We start from the raw sequence: 13347 nt of genomic DNA, 5'->3' as shown, positions 1-13347 counted from the left end.
ATCAAAAAATCGGAATTGAGCATTAAGACCTGCAGTGTGAACGTAGCCTCAGACACCTGAATGTGCGCTTGAAGCCATTTCTACTTCTTAACTTGTCTGATCTGGTGCTCACCACAAACAAACACAAGCAGACATTTTCAACTTTTAACTGTATTTTCATAAGTTTTACAGCTTTTCCTACTAATAAAAATCTCCTTTATGGCCATTCATATTACTGAAGAAAATATAATCTGATCAAACATTATTCAGCTTTAAATATTGTTCAGCTTTAAAGTTACTGTGCAACTGTGTAATAAAAATGTGCTCACAGCTTTAAAGTTACTGTGCAACTGTGTGCTCACGACTTTGGCCTTGAGAGCGATAAGAAGCGATCGCCTCATCCTGCAGGCGAAAGATATCTGCAAGCGAAGAGACTAGAACACTCAAGGCCGCTTTCCTTTTATGGAGTTGTTTTTCTGCTAATGCAGCACTTTCCTCACAACCCCCTCCTTAGGTTTTAGAGAATATATACCCATCCTCACAGAAAATATTAGGAATCTCTTGATGTGAGCTGTTTTTGAGAGGTTGTCTCTGTCTCAATAAAAGTTCACTGATTCCCCCATCTGCTGCAGGTGTCCGGTTGTCTTCATTCTCCGCCAGCCTGGTTAAGTCAATTCCTCCTTAACATCTAAAAGAACCTATTTAATGAAGGAAGACGGGTTCACTTTGTGTTTAATATTATTCTATTGCTGTTGTTGTTTTTTTTATATCCTTCAATTGGCGTCACGGAACAGGATCCGCTCCAGGCCAAACTGGAACGGGGGGGAGGACATCAGCCGTGGTCTGAGTGAACGGAGTTTGGACAAAAGCTGTGTGCACACAAAAACAAGGTAAGCAGACCTTTTATTTCTGCTATATTGAACATTATAAAAATACTTAGTGTCCAAACTCCTAGTAATTCATAACCAAAATTGTCTGGCTTACTTAAGGCTTGCTGAGAATCAGACAAGTGAATAAGAGATAAGTGAATAAGAAATAAGTGAATAAGTGAATAAAGATAAGAGTGAACTGAGGTCTGACCACGGTTGCGGCCGACGGGTCGCTCTCCGGTGTCGGATAAATACCTCAGCAGGTCTGGGACCTTGAAAGGGTTTATTAGTAACGCCTTTCTAAACAAATTAAAAGGTTAAAGGCCTTGAGAATATTTTTTAGTAATATTCTCTAAACTACAGAAGGGTTAGGAAGGCCCAGAGGACTTTATTAGAAAAGATCCTCTAAAACGTAAAAAAGAGAAGTACTGGTTGGAGTCCAAAAGGAGAGGTCCCTTTGATCAATAGGAGAAAACGGATCTCTTCTTAAAACCCCGATGATTTTAGTGTTTTAAATGTTTTGATGTTCTGTTTGATATTGGACACACATAAATACACGCTGAATGCTTGCTGTGGAACACTGGGCAGGACAGTTTGGTTCTCCGTGTTCACAGATTACACAATTAAAGGAACTAGGTTCCTCTTTTGGTTAAAATAATACACCACACATAGAATTTTTTTACACATTTATTACATACATAAGGAGGGTAATGAGTGACTGCAGGTAATGTATGAAGTGTGAATGAGACGTGTGAACAAGGTGACAACCAACTAGCACCCCTATCAGGAAGCTCTAGGCAAGGTTACCCGCCAGACTCCGGTTTGGTAGAAGCTTGGTAACACCTGAAGGGATATTTCAGTGCTGACTCACCTTTAAAGCAGCGCCCCAGCTGATTAGTGCCTAACAGAGGCAGAAACCCAGCTGGCCCAAATTCTCCTTTAAAATCAATAAAAGAACACTCCTCCATTGACAGTAAAATGGATGGAGAATTAGATCGACAAACTAATGATGATGGTTGGGGTCCCGGTGTTATTCTTAGCACATTGGGAGAACAATTAACATGTGTTGAGACAGTCATCAACTCCACACACCAGCCTAAAGAAGCAAAAAAGCAGAAAGAGTCATTGAGGAAAACAGCTGAAAGGTTAATGAAAGAAAAGGGAAAGAATGAGGGGAGTAGTGGTAATTGGGGAATAATTTGGCAGAATAAGGCTATGCAGGCAAAAGAGAAAGAGGAAGAAGCCAACTCAGCAGCAGCAGGTGCAGGTGTGATAAGCGGGGTGAGACACAGAAAGGAAGCAGATAAGCACGCAGGCCGCAAAGCTAAATTTAATCACTGGGTGTGTTTATGGGAAACTGCAAAACCACACATGAAGAAAAATAGGTCTCAGCCACCTCCCTATTCTGCCTCAGTCCAGACTCCTCCCTCGGCAGGCATATATCCGGTACTTAATATCTCTGGTGGAATAATGACTATTGGAGAAGAACCGCCCGTAGCTCCAACTCCCATAGATACCAAGCATTTTTGCCCAGGAAGCTCCTCTCTGTCGGCGACACCCTCAGCTAGTAGTAGAGCCCCCTCTTCCATCTCCCATTGTTCTGGAACCGGATCTGAGGGCCTAACTGACCCATTTGCGAGCGCACCATTTGCGGTTCGAATGAACAGACAGGAACCCACTGAACAACAATTAACTGATCTAGAAGCAGCATTACGCAGCTGCTTAAATGAACGTAGGTCAGTGGTCCAGGTGAATAATCGTGTTGCGTCAGCCCCTCTTTCCCGGTCCAACCCATTTGCCAGCACTCCCGTCGCTGTTAAAGGAGATCTGACCGCTACTGCAAAAACTGAGCCTGGCACTTCACCAAATGTCACAGTTAACATGTCTTTGGTGGGCCGTCAGGATCCGGAAACACAGATGAGTTTAGCCCACGTTTTTGCTGACACTGCTACCCCACCAGGCGGGGGAAAAACTGAGGATACTGATGATGAACTCAGTGACCTTAACAATACACCCCCCTCTACCCCTCACAGTTTAGGATATCAGACTAGATCTAAGGGCCCTGTGCCTCAGCCTCCAGGCATGTTTCCCCTGGTCCAGACTAAAGCGCAACGTAGACCAGTGTATCAACCTTATTCATTCGGAGATGTCCAGGCCCTAGTGGACAAACTCCCTGACATAATGGAGGGAGGGAATGCCTGGTTAGCTGGTTTGGATAAATACACAGCTGGACAGGACCTCGCACTGGGAGATTTTAGAGCTATTATAACTAGGTGCACATCCCGATCTCAGGCAGCGGATCTGGAACAAAATGCGGGTACTACCACGCATGAGAACGAGGTGCCACTAATGCAGGCCTTGAGGTTTATTGGACCGGCCCTGCGCAAACAATTCCCACCCAAAAATCAAGGCACCTTACAGAAATTTAAATGGGAGGAAAAGCAAAATCCCACCCATTATCTAAATCAGGCTGTTGAAGACTGGGTGAACCATACAGGTCATCACCCCAGTAGGACTTGTTCACAGAGCATGTGGTTTAGAAGGGCGGTGCTGAGGGGCATTCCGGAGTCAGTAAGCCAGAAAATGGAGGATAATCCTGATTTGCAGGACTGTGACTTTGCAATCTGGAAGAAACATTTGATTTTTAATCTTAACAAAGTGCAGATTAAGTCTGATGATAAAGCGGAGAGCGTCGAAGATTTACAGTTGCAACTGTTGAAGGTTCAGCTGCAGAAAGCGAAAAACGACCTGGGTGGAAAAGGTGACAAGCCTAAAAAGCAGCTTGTGGCCGCTGCGGCTCCCCCTCCTGGTCCAGTTGCCCCTGATTTGTATCCGAACCCGTGGCCAGCTGATCCACAGCCCCCCCAGTATGGTGCTTATCACTCACCGGCCCCTTATGGGCAGAGAGGTTCCCCATTTGGAGGAAACAGAGGTGGTTTCAGGGGAAGAGGTCAGATGGGAGGTGGTAGGGGAGGCCAGATGTATGTTTGTTTCCGGTGTGGACAACCTGGACACTGGGCTAAAGCGTGCCCTTTGAACCCGGCTGCTGGAAGAGGCAGGGGAGCCCGTGGTGGGCCCTATCAGCATCCTGGCCACAGAGGTGGACCTCGTGGTGCTTTAGTTGAAGTGCCCCCGGCCCCACAGATGCCTGTGATGGGGTGGGAGTACTACGAGGGTGGTCCCCAGCTATAGGACACCCCACAGACTGCCCAGGACAGTGAAGGGACAACGGCGGACCCTATGCTGTCCGTAACTGTAGATAAAAGAAGAAGCAGTTTTTTAGTGGACACTGGAGCTACGTACTCCACCATTAAGGATGTTGCTCGTGAAAGACTTACTGACAGAGTGACTACAGTGGTGGGCATATCTGGGGAACCTAAAACTCTGCCTTACACCGTGCCTCTCCCCACAACGGTTGGAGATCAGACTTTGTTACACAGCTATGTTTGTTCAAAACAGGCGCCTGTGAATTTACTGGGAAGAGACTTGTTGATTAAATTAGGAGCCACAATACTCTGCTCTTCACAAGGCCTAACTGTGACTCTCCCTACTGGTGTTGTGCTTCCCTGTTCTAATGGGCCAGAGGGAGGTGGTCAGTTTCTGCTGCAACCCTCCTCCTGTTTAGCGGACTCTGCTGACATCTACTGGGCATTATTGGAAGTTGAAACACCTGCTGAACCAGGAGTTTGGACTGCTTTTCAGCAATGGCGGCCGTGGCTCTCACTCCTGCATCCTTATGTCCCTCCCCCTGACCCACCTCATGTTACACTGTTTTATGACAGGCATGACACCACCTGGTACCAGCACATGTTCCAAGAGCAGTGTGAGGGGCGGGCTTGGTCTTTGAACATGTCATGCATTTTTGCGGCACCGGAGGGAGTGGCAGCAGCGGTTACTTTTACAACAGATCAATTACAGTGGTACATGATGTCTGATGAGGCAGCTCCCCATGTGTCACTGGCCTTACATCCTGGACACCAGGCTAAGGAGCTGGGTGGAATGGTTAAACGTTCCCTTGCGGCCACTGACTGGACACCTACAAAACTCCCACAGGTTTTGTTTTCTCCATCTACCAACACATACCAAATTTTAAATGATTGCTTTAATTCCTCAACACTGCAACATAGAGTGGTCAGCGGGTCACATGGCAGAGAACACACAGACCACTGTGATGCTGCGCCTTTACTCGACTCTCTTCCAGATTGTTTGTGGTCCCTTGGACCCACAGATGTAGGTTTAGTTGATGTGGAGCCAGTCTCTTTTCAACTGTCATCTGCTACCCCTTTGTGGCAGCCTCAGTACCCACACAAACCGGAGGCTGAGGCTGGGATTGCAGAAACAATTTCTGGTTTGGTCACTGCCGGTGTCCTGGAGCCCTCCTGCTCTAAGTGGAACACGCCCATCCTACCCGTTGAGAAAAAAGGCACGGGGAAGTTCAGAATGGCACATGATTTGAGAAGGATTAATGCCTTACTTGGCACTCCTACTTTGCCTGTGCCTAATCCTTATGTTGCCTTGACCAACCTCCCACCATCTCATGCCTGGTTCACCTGCATTGACTTGGCTAATGCCTTTTTCTGCCTCCCACTTCGTGAGTCACTGCGTGACATTTTCTCATTTACATTTAGAGGCCGACAATGGCGTTACACTCGCTTACCACAGGGATTTGCCCTCTCCCCAGGACTGTTTAATCAGTGTTTGAAAGAACTTTTACAAACCTGCCCACTACCATCTGACTGTATGTTAATACAATATGTGGATGACCTTTTGCTGTCTGCTCCCACGGCTGACATCTGTTTGGAGGCCACCAGAGTGGTACTTCAACACCTGGCCAACACAGGTTTTAAAGTGAGCAAAACCAAACTACAGATTGCAAGAAAACAGGTTTCTTTTCTAGGCCGCATGGTCTCACAGTCCGGTATTTCCTTGTCCCCAGAACACAGGAACTCCATTTTGCACCATCCAAAACCTCTAACTGTAAAAGACATGTTGTCATTTTTGGGCCTGACTGGTTACAGCAGGACCTATGTCCCAGACTATGTTGGCCTTACTTCCCCTTTGCGCGCTTTGGTAAATGAACAAGGCATGAGAAACCTCTCTGCTCCCCTCTCATGGACTACAGAAACAGAACAGGCGTTTATAAAGTTAAAACAACAGCTTTCTGTCGCCTCTGACCTTGCTGTGCCAGATTATGCTTTGCCTTTTCATCTTGATGTTTCTGGAACTGGAACCCATATTAATGGTATCCTGTTCCAGAAAAAAGGGGGAGAGAGAAAAGTGTTGACATATGTAAGTGTAATGCTTGACAACACTGAAAAACGCCACCCACCGTGCACACAACACGTTTCTGGACTTGCAAAAATCATTCAGAAAACAGCACACATAGTGATGAACCACCCACTAAAAATTTTGACATCACACAGTGTGGTGGCCTACGTCTCTTCACAGGCCTTCACACTCACGTCACTCAGGCAGAGACGCCTCAGTACCATTTTGGAAGCACCACACATCACCTACTCACATGAAGGCATAAACATGGCTGATCACATGGGATCAGGAGAACCACATATGTGTGAAGAGGTTGTGCAGGTACAGGAGAAAATCAGGCCAGATTTGCAGGCAGAACCTCTAATGGATGCAGAAAAAGATTGGTTCACAGATGGATGTTGTTTCAGAACTGAAAGTGGAATGTTGAAGGCTGCATGGGCAATAGTGGAACAGACAGACATGAGATGGAAAACAGTGAAGGCAGAGCAGTTGACAGGACAACAGTCTGCACAGAGAGCTGAACTGAGAGCGGTGATTGAAGCCTTAAGGATGGGAAAGGGACAGAAAGTGAATATATACAGTGATTCAGCTTATGCTGTGGGAGCAGTGCATGTGGAGCTCAAGCAGTGGCTAAGAGCTGGTTTTTTGACAGCCAGCGGAAAGCCTATTAAACATGAGATGGAAATGAGGGAATTAGCGGAAGCACTGTTGTTACCTGTTAAGGTGGCAGTGGTAAAATGCAAAGGACACAGTGCCGGATTGGATTTAGTGGCATTAGGTAACAAACAGGCCGACTTAGTAGCTAAGCAGACAGCTGGTTACTTACCCTCCCTGATTATGGTAATGGACCCAGAAGCCACACCCCCTCCAGAAAGACCACCCATACAACTAGGCCTAGCCACAATCAGAGAGTTACAGGACAAAGCCAGCCCCCAGGAAAAATCATTATGGGTAACAAGAGGGGCCACAAACACAGACGTCTGGCGTGGCCCAGATGGAAGGCCCATTCTACCGCCAGGGGTCAGACAGACAGCAATGGAAGAGGCACATGGAGTGGGGCATGTGGGACCTGCACAAATGATGAGAAATTTAGCCGTCTGGTGGCACCCTTATTTAAAAGACATGACAAAATACATGGTTAAAACCTGTAAGGAGTGCAACCAATTTGGAATCAAGCCCGCCTTCAAGCCAATAGCAGGGTACTTCCCCATCCCACTTTGCCCAGGGAAAGAAATAATCATTGATTACACAGACATGGTGGACAGAGTAGGTAGTTACAGGTACCTGCTGGTGGCTGTGGATGCATTTTCAGGTTGGCCAGAAGCCTGGCCGACAGCAAGTGAAAACAGTAGAACTGTGGTGAAGTGTCTGATTAATCATTATATACCACAGCATGGGTTTCCCGAGGTCATAAGGTCGGACAATGGTTCACATTTCAGGAACCACGATCTGCAGAGGGTTGAAGCCGCATTAGGTTTGAAACATAAGTTTGGCTCAGTTTACCACCCCCAGTCCCAGGGGAAAGTGGAAAGGATGAATCAAACTCTAAAAACTAAATTGGCTAAAATCTGTGCACAGACCAAATTAGATTGGGTTAAAGCATTGCCTCTTGCATTAATGTCCATAAGATGCTCAGTAAATCAAACCTCTGGTTACACTCCATTTGAGTTGGAGCATGGCAGGCCTTTTCCTGGCCCCTCCTCTCGCCTGTTAATGTCGGATGAAGCTGATTCAGACCTCGATCCGAGGACATATTATAACATGCTCCGCAGTTTTGTTGCCCAGTATTCCTCACAGGTCGCTGAAAGAAACCAGCAAGAGCTAAAAGAGGCGGCTACACCTGGAATGGACTACGTCCTCCTGAAAGTCACAAAGAGAAAGTGGGCTGAGCCTCGCTGGACAGGCCCTTACCGCATAACAGAGCGGACCTCCCACGCTGTCAGGCTCGAAGGTAAAGGTGACACCTGGTTTCATTACACACAGTGCGCTGCTGCCACCGAACCAGGAAGAACCTTGAGAGAGGTGCAGAAGGACCTGTCAGAAGGAGCTGCAACAGCATCACCAACCACTTGAGGGAGCCAAAGCTCAACCTACAAGCCGGCTGGTTACAAAAGGGGGTGTTCTTCACACTGAACTAAACATTTTTATTTTTTTATTTTTAACATCTTTTATGACTTTGCTTTTATATTGGCTTGAGTTTTTAAGATTTACATTTTACATTGCAATACTTTTAACCGCTGAAAGCTCATTTAAAGTTGTGTCACTGATACTTTTTGTTGCTCTTTAACTCCTAGAACACGCCCTTGGCGAGGTGGGGGAAACTGGACCACCTTTCTCTGCCCCATCATCCTCTATTGGACGACATCCAAGCTAAGTAAACATGTCTTGGCCCTTTCCCCCTGAAATGACAGGCAGGCAAAGATGTTGCGTCTTTGTTTCCTTCCTGGCCCTGGGTCTCATTCCCATTGGCATAATCCTGATCTGTGAAGGGCCCCCGACACTTCTGACACCTTCAAGTTCAAAAGCTTCGCCCCTTTCTGAAAGTCCCAATCTGACAAATGTAGCCCCTAGGGTCTTGCCCACCACTTCCTCTCCAGTTTTGCCCACGCCCGATCCAGTTAGAAAGAAACGAGACACGGTTACCTCCTGTACCCCAAGCACGACTAGAATGATTACTCTTTGTGTCCCCAACAATAAAAGTTGGGTAGTTGAAATAGATTTCGCTAGCTTCCCAGTCACTCCCGTCACCAAAGACCAAGGGGGGGATCTTTTTAACCTGGCAGTACATCTCTCCTCCTCAGTGTGGTATATAACCCTGGGAGGTTGGCATCAGTGGAAGTGGTCCAGTTTAGTGTCAGAAACGGACCTGGATTGGTCAAAGTACTCTAGGGGTCAGGCTTTGCACTGGAGAAACCAAAATATGCTCAGAATAGCAAAAAAACCGGATCTTTCAGGCTTAATTTTTACCCTAAAGGATCTGGCCTTGACCTCCTGTCAACAATTTATAATTGCCCCTTGGACTGATCGCACCGCCCTGTATTGGCAAATGGAAATATGCCCTAGCGTTGCTGCAGTTCCAAGCTCTGTAGTTAAAGATGATAATCCCACCTTTAATGGCCCTCCGGTGACATATACAAACGGGGGGAGAAATGGCCGAATACGCATTGTAGACACAAATAAAATGTCTAAAGATGACCTCTTCCAAATTCTAACCGGTATTTCTGGAGCAACAAACAACTGGTTACTACTAGCTGAACAAGCTGCTGACACGACGGCTTCCGACTGCATAGTATGTATGGGAGCCCGCCCCACTTTACGAGTTGTACCGGCGCCAGTCAATAGTGCATGCCTCCTGCATCTTATGAACAATACAAAACGAGGTCATTGCTCATATCTGGAAAATCACTTTCCTAAAACTCAACGCTCAGTCTCTAATAAACCACCTTTCTTTTCTTCAGATGTAGCTGTGAACAATTTCACTTGTATTAACCTGACTGGCAATGCAGTAAAACTAGGTAGCTTGAACTCTTCTTGGTGCACTGAGATGACTGTTATGAAACCAAACTTCCGACCTACGGCTAGGGCTGATTTGTGGTGGTGGTGTGGCAATAACAAGTTATATGATGGTTTCCCTCGGGATGCGTCAGGTCTTTGCGCTCTCATAACTCTTATTTTACCTGTTTTAGTCACTCCAGTGGATCTCTCTATAGAAGTACACGAAGTTAGCCTCCCATCCTCCTCTGAACGCCGCTCTAAACGTTCTCTAATCCCAGGTTCAGCTCATAATCCAACCTATATTGATGCTGTAGGTATACCCCGTGGGGTCCCCGATGAATATAAACTGCGAGACCAGGTTAAAGCAGGATGGGCCTCGATACTTTGGATGGTTGAAATAAATGCGAATGTAGACAGAATTAACTACATTCACTTTAATGTGCAACTGTTGGCTAATTACACTCGAGATGGTTTTGAAGCTGTGCATGCACAGTTATCTGCCACTTCCCTAATGGCTTTCCAAAACAGGGTCGCAACGGATTTTCTCCTCGCAGAAAAAGGCGGAGTCTGCAGCCTTTTTGGTCAGGAGTGCTGTACCTATATCCCCAATAACACAGCTCCTGATGGTTCCCTCACTACAGCTATTACTGGTCTCACAGCTCTTACTGTTAAAATGAAGGAACACTCGGGCGTTGATACTGCCATGTGGGACTCTTGGCTTAACATGTTTGGCAAATATAAGGCCCTTGTAGCTTCCATCCTAGTTTCCATCTCAGTTTTTGTTGCTATCCTAGTCACCTGCGGTTGCTGTTGTATTCCATGCATTCGATCCCTCTTCCAGAGACTGATTGTTACAGCTTTCACTCCTGAGGATAAGGATCTCGCCCGGCAGATGCCTTTATTGGCTAGTCAACTTCCCACCTCCTCGCCAACGGATGATGAAAACTCTGATCGTGAGGGTGACGAACATTATCGTCTTTCTCTTGTTTAAATGCTTCTAGAATGGTTGTTTCTCTGTGGTGTTTTGTATTAGGTTTGTTATTAATTGTTTCCCTCACCCAATTCCTATTGAAGGATATATCTGGTTGAACTGTGTCTGGTCGGGTTGTGAGGGTTAAGCGATGTTCTCAGGGTCTCCGGACTTAAGCCTGGGCGAATATGTACTCCCACAAATGGATATGAATTGTTTTATTCCACACCCATTCCTCACATTTTACCATATTCACTTTTGAATGTCCTTAGCAGTTACCGTTCTGAGTTTATTTTACAGTTGATTTATTCTTTCACATTTTCACGTTTATATCTCTCATTATTATAGTATACTCTGTACTCTCCACATTTTTATCATTACTTATGCTTTTTGGTTGCTGAGTTACAGGAACTGTTGATTTTGTGTCACTACCCTGGTTGCACTAACTCGTTGTATCCGTGTGTGCAGGACAGCTGTTACTGCTTTCATCGGGAACCGAGACTGCTTGCAGCCGACCCCTGGGCAGGGTGGTGCCTGGACTCTTTTCTCCTCATCTGCAATGACAGATAAATACAAATGATAAGACCCGAGGAGTTTTTCGAGCCAGGCTTCGACACGTCTCTGTGTTCCTTTGAATGTTACTTATTTTTGTGTGTTGACCCATTTAAGATGGGTCAAAAGGGGGATTTGAAGAAAATATAATCTGATCAAACATTATTCAGCTTTAAATATTGTTCAGCTTTAAAGTTACTGTGCAACTGTGTAATAAAAATGTGCTCACAGCTTTAAAGTTACTGTGCAACTGTGTGCTCACGACTTTGGCCTTGAGAGCGATAAGAAGCGATCGCCTCATCCTGCAGGCGAAAGATATCTGCAAGCGAAGAGACTAGAACACTCAAGGCCGCTTTCCTTTTATGGAGTTGTTTTTCTGCTAATGCAGCACTTTCCTCACAACCCCCTCCTTAGGTTTTAGAGAATATATACCCATCCTCACAGAAAATATTAGGAATCTCTTGATGTGAGCTGTTTTTGAGAGGTTGTCTCTGTCTCAATAAAAGTTCACTGATTCCCCCATCTGCTGCAGGTGTCCGGTTGTCTTCATTCTCCGCCAGCCTGGTTAAGTCAATTCCTCCTTAACATCTAAAAGAACCTATTTAATGAAGGAAGACGGGTTCACTTTGTGTTTAATATTATTCTATTGCTGTTGTTGTTTTTTTTATATCCTTCATTACACAAAGTAATTCAGACACTGACAGAAAGGGGACAGAAAAGCTTCACTTGTCCGGCCAAAGCAGAAGGCAGAGCCTTCAGCTATCAGGCCCCTCTGCTGTGGAACCAGCTCCCAGTTTGGATTGAGGAGGCATTCCCAGGATGCGCTGAGGATTTCTTCTTCACTTGCCTCCTTTCACTATGTATGTTTATACACTACTTGTATATTTAATCATTAGTATTTTCCCATAGTTTACCTTTTGTCCCATTTCTGTCAGCTCTCTACTCTTTCCTTTCATCCCTAACCAGTGTCGACAAATGGCCGCCTCTCCCGGAGCCGGAGATTCGTAATGTTAAAAGGGAGTTTTTCCTTTCCACTTTTCTCATAGACAGTGATTGTTAGGGTTTCTTTATAATATGGCTGCGTCTTTAACTTACAACATGAAGGTGATTGTTGTTGAGAATTAATTAAAATAATACGTCTAGAAAATGCACTTTCAATTCAATGCAGTTCAATTTTATTTATATAGCGCCAAATCACAACAACAGTCGCCTCAAGGTGCTTTATATTGCACAGTAGATCGTACAATAATCCGATCGTTCAGTCTGACGTCACTAGCCGTGTCTGGGCCTAAACTCTGCTGCAGGTCCATATATCAAATGATCACTGTGGCATTACTGAGAGTTAATGTCATGGTCGGACGGTCCTTCCCGGAGCGACCTGTCTGTGTGTGTATGTGTGTGCTTCTCTCTCTCTCCTCCTCCACCCAGTGGCTGACACACCTGCACCTAATTTGCCATCCAGCTGTCACTGATCATCCTCGTTGTGGACTGAGGTACTTAACTATGTGTCTGGATGGCAGTCGACGCTGGATTGTACTGGAGGCTCGGTAGTAAAGAGTGTTTTCTTACTTTTAACATAGCCTTAGCCGGCTACCCTTCTCACCTGTAGCTGTCGTCACTTGTTTATAGGAGGAAGTGATACGGAGCAGAAGGTTGGAGAGAAGGAGTCCGCTGGATTAAGCCCTCGGAGGAGAAACACACTCAGATAATCACTTGGGAGACTCACCTGCACACCACTGGGAATTTGGAGATGATCACCGTTGGATTTTTGTACTTCGCTTTGTGACTGTTTTGAGCACTGTAAATAAACGCACTGTTTGCATCTCATCCAGAGCTCCGCGACTGAGTCTGTATTTCCCCCATTACCCGTGACAGTTAAAACACTGTCTTAAGTCTTTCATCTTTAATAAAATTATCAGCGTTCTGCTCTACCAGGTGTAACAACTGAGTTTAACATCCAGGCATCCATGAAAACGGAATTTATGACATTTAACGGAGTTAGAAGTTAGCAGGAAGTTAGCTCGCTAGCTTCCATCTAAATACAATATAGCATGTCCTGACTGCGGCGGTTTGGAAACAAATTTAAATGTACAGCTTTCTTATCACTTCCAACATAAATGAAGACAGAAAACTAAACAGCAGTGACGTTTGTAGGGTTACTGAAGTTTGGCTAGCTGGTATATAATGATGTGCTACGTGACCGCTAGCGACACA

At 45.6% G+C, this 13347-nt stretch overlaps 1 long non-coding RNA gene across 1 annotated transcript; it reads left to right on the top strand.

Moving 5' to 3' along the window:
- The first annotated feature begins 215 nt into the window (after positions 1–215).
- On the top strand, positions 216–12777 carry LOC145431346 (uncharacterized). The gene is made up of 4 exons (XR_013911644.1): positions 216–643; positions 774–869; positions 8411–12680; positions 12763–12777. It is a non-coding gene; the product is annotated as an uncharacterized LOC145431346 (long non-coding RNA).
- The last annotated feature ends 570 nt before the right edge of the window (positions 12778–13347 follow it).

This window comes from Astatotilapia calliptera, chromosome 10 (assembly GCF_964374335.1).
Source record: "Astatotilapia calliptera chromosome 10, fAstCal68.1, whole genome shotgun sequence".
Taxonomy (NCBI): Eukaryota; Metazoa; Chordata; class Actinopteri; order Cichliformes; family Cichlidae; genus Astatotilapia; species Astatotilapia calliptera.
This window is presented reverse-complemented; position numbering and strand designations above follow the sequence as displayed.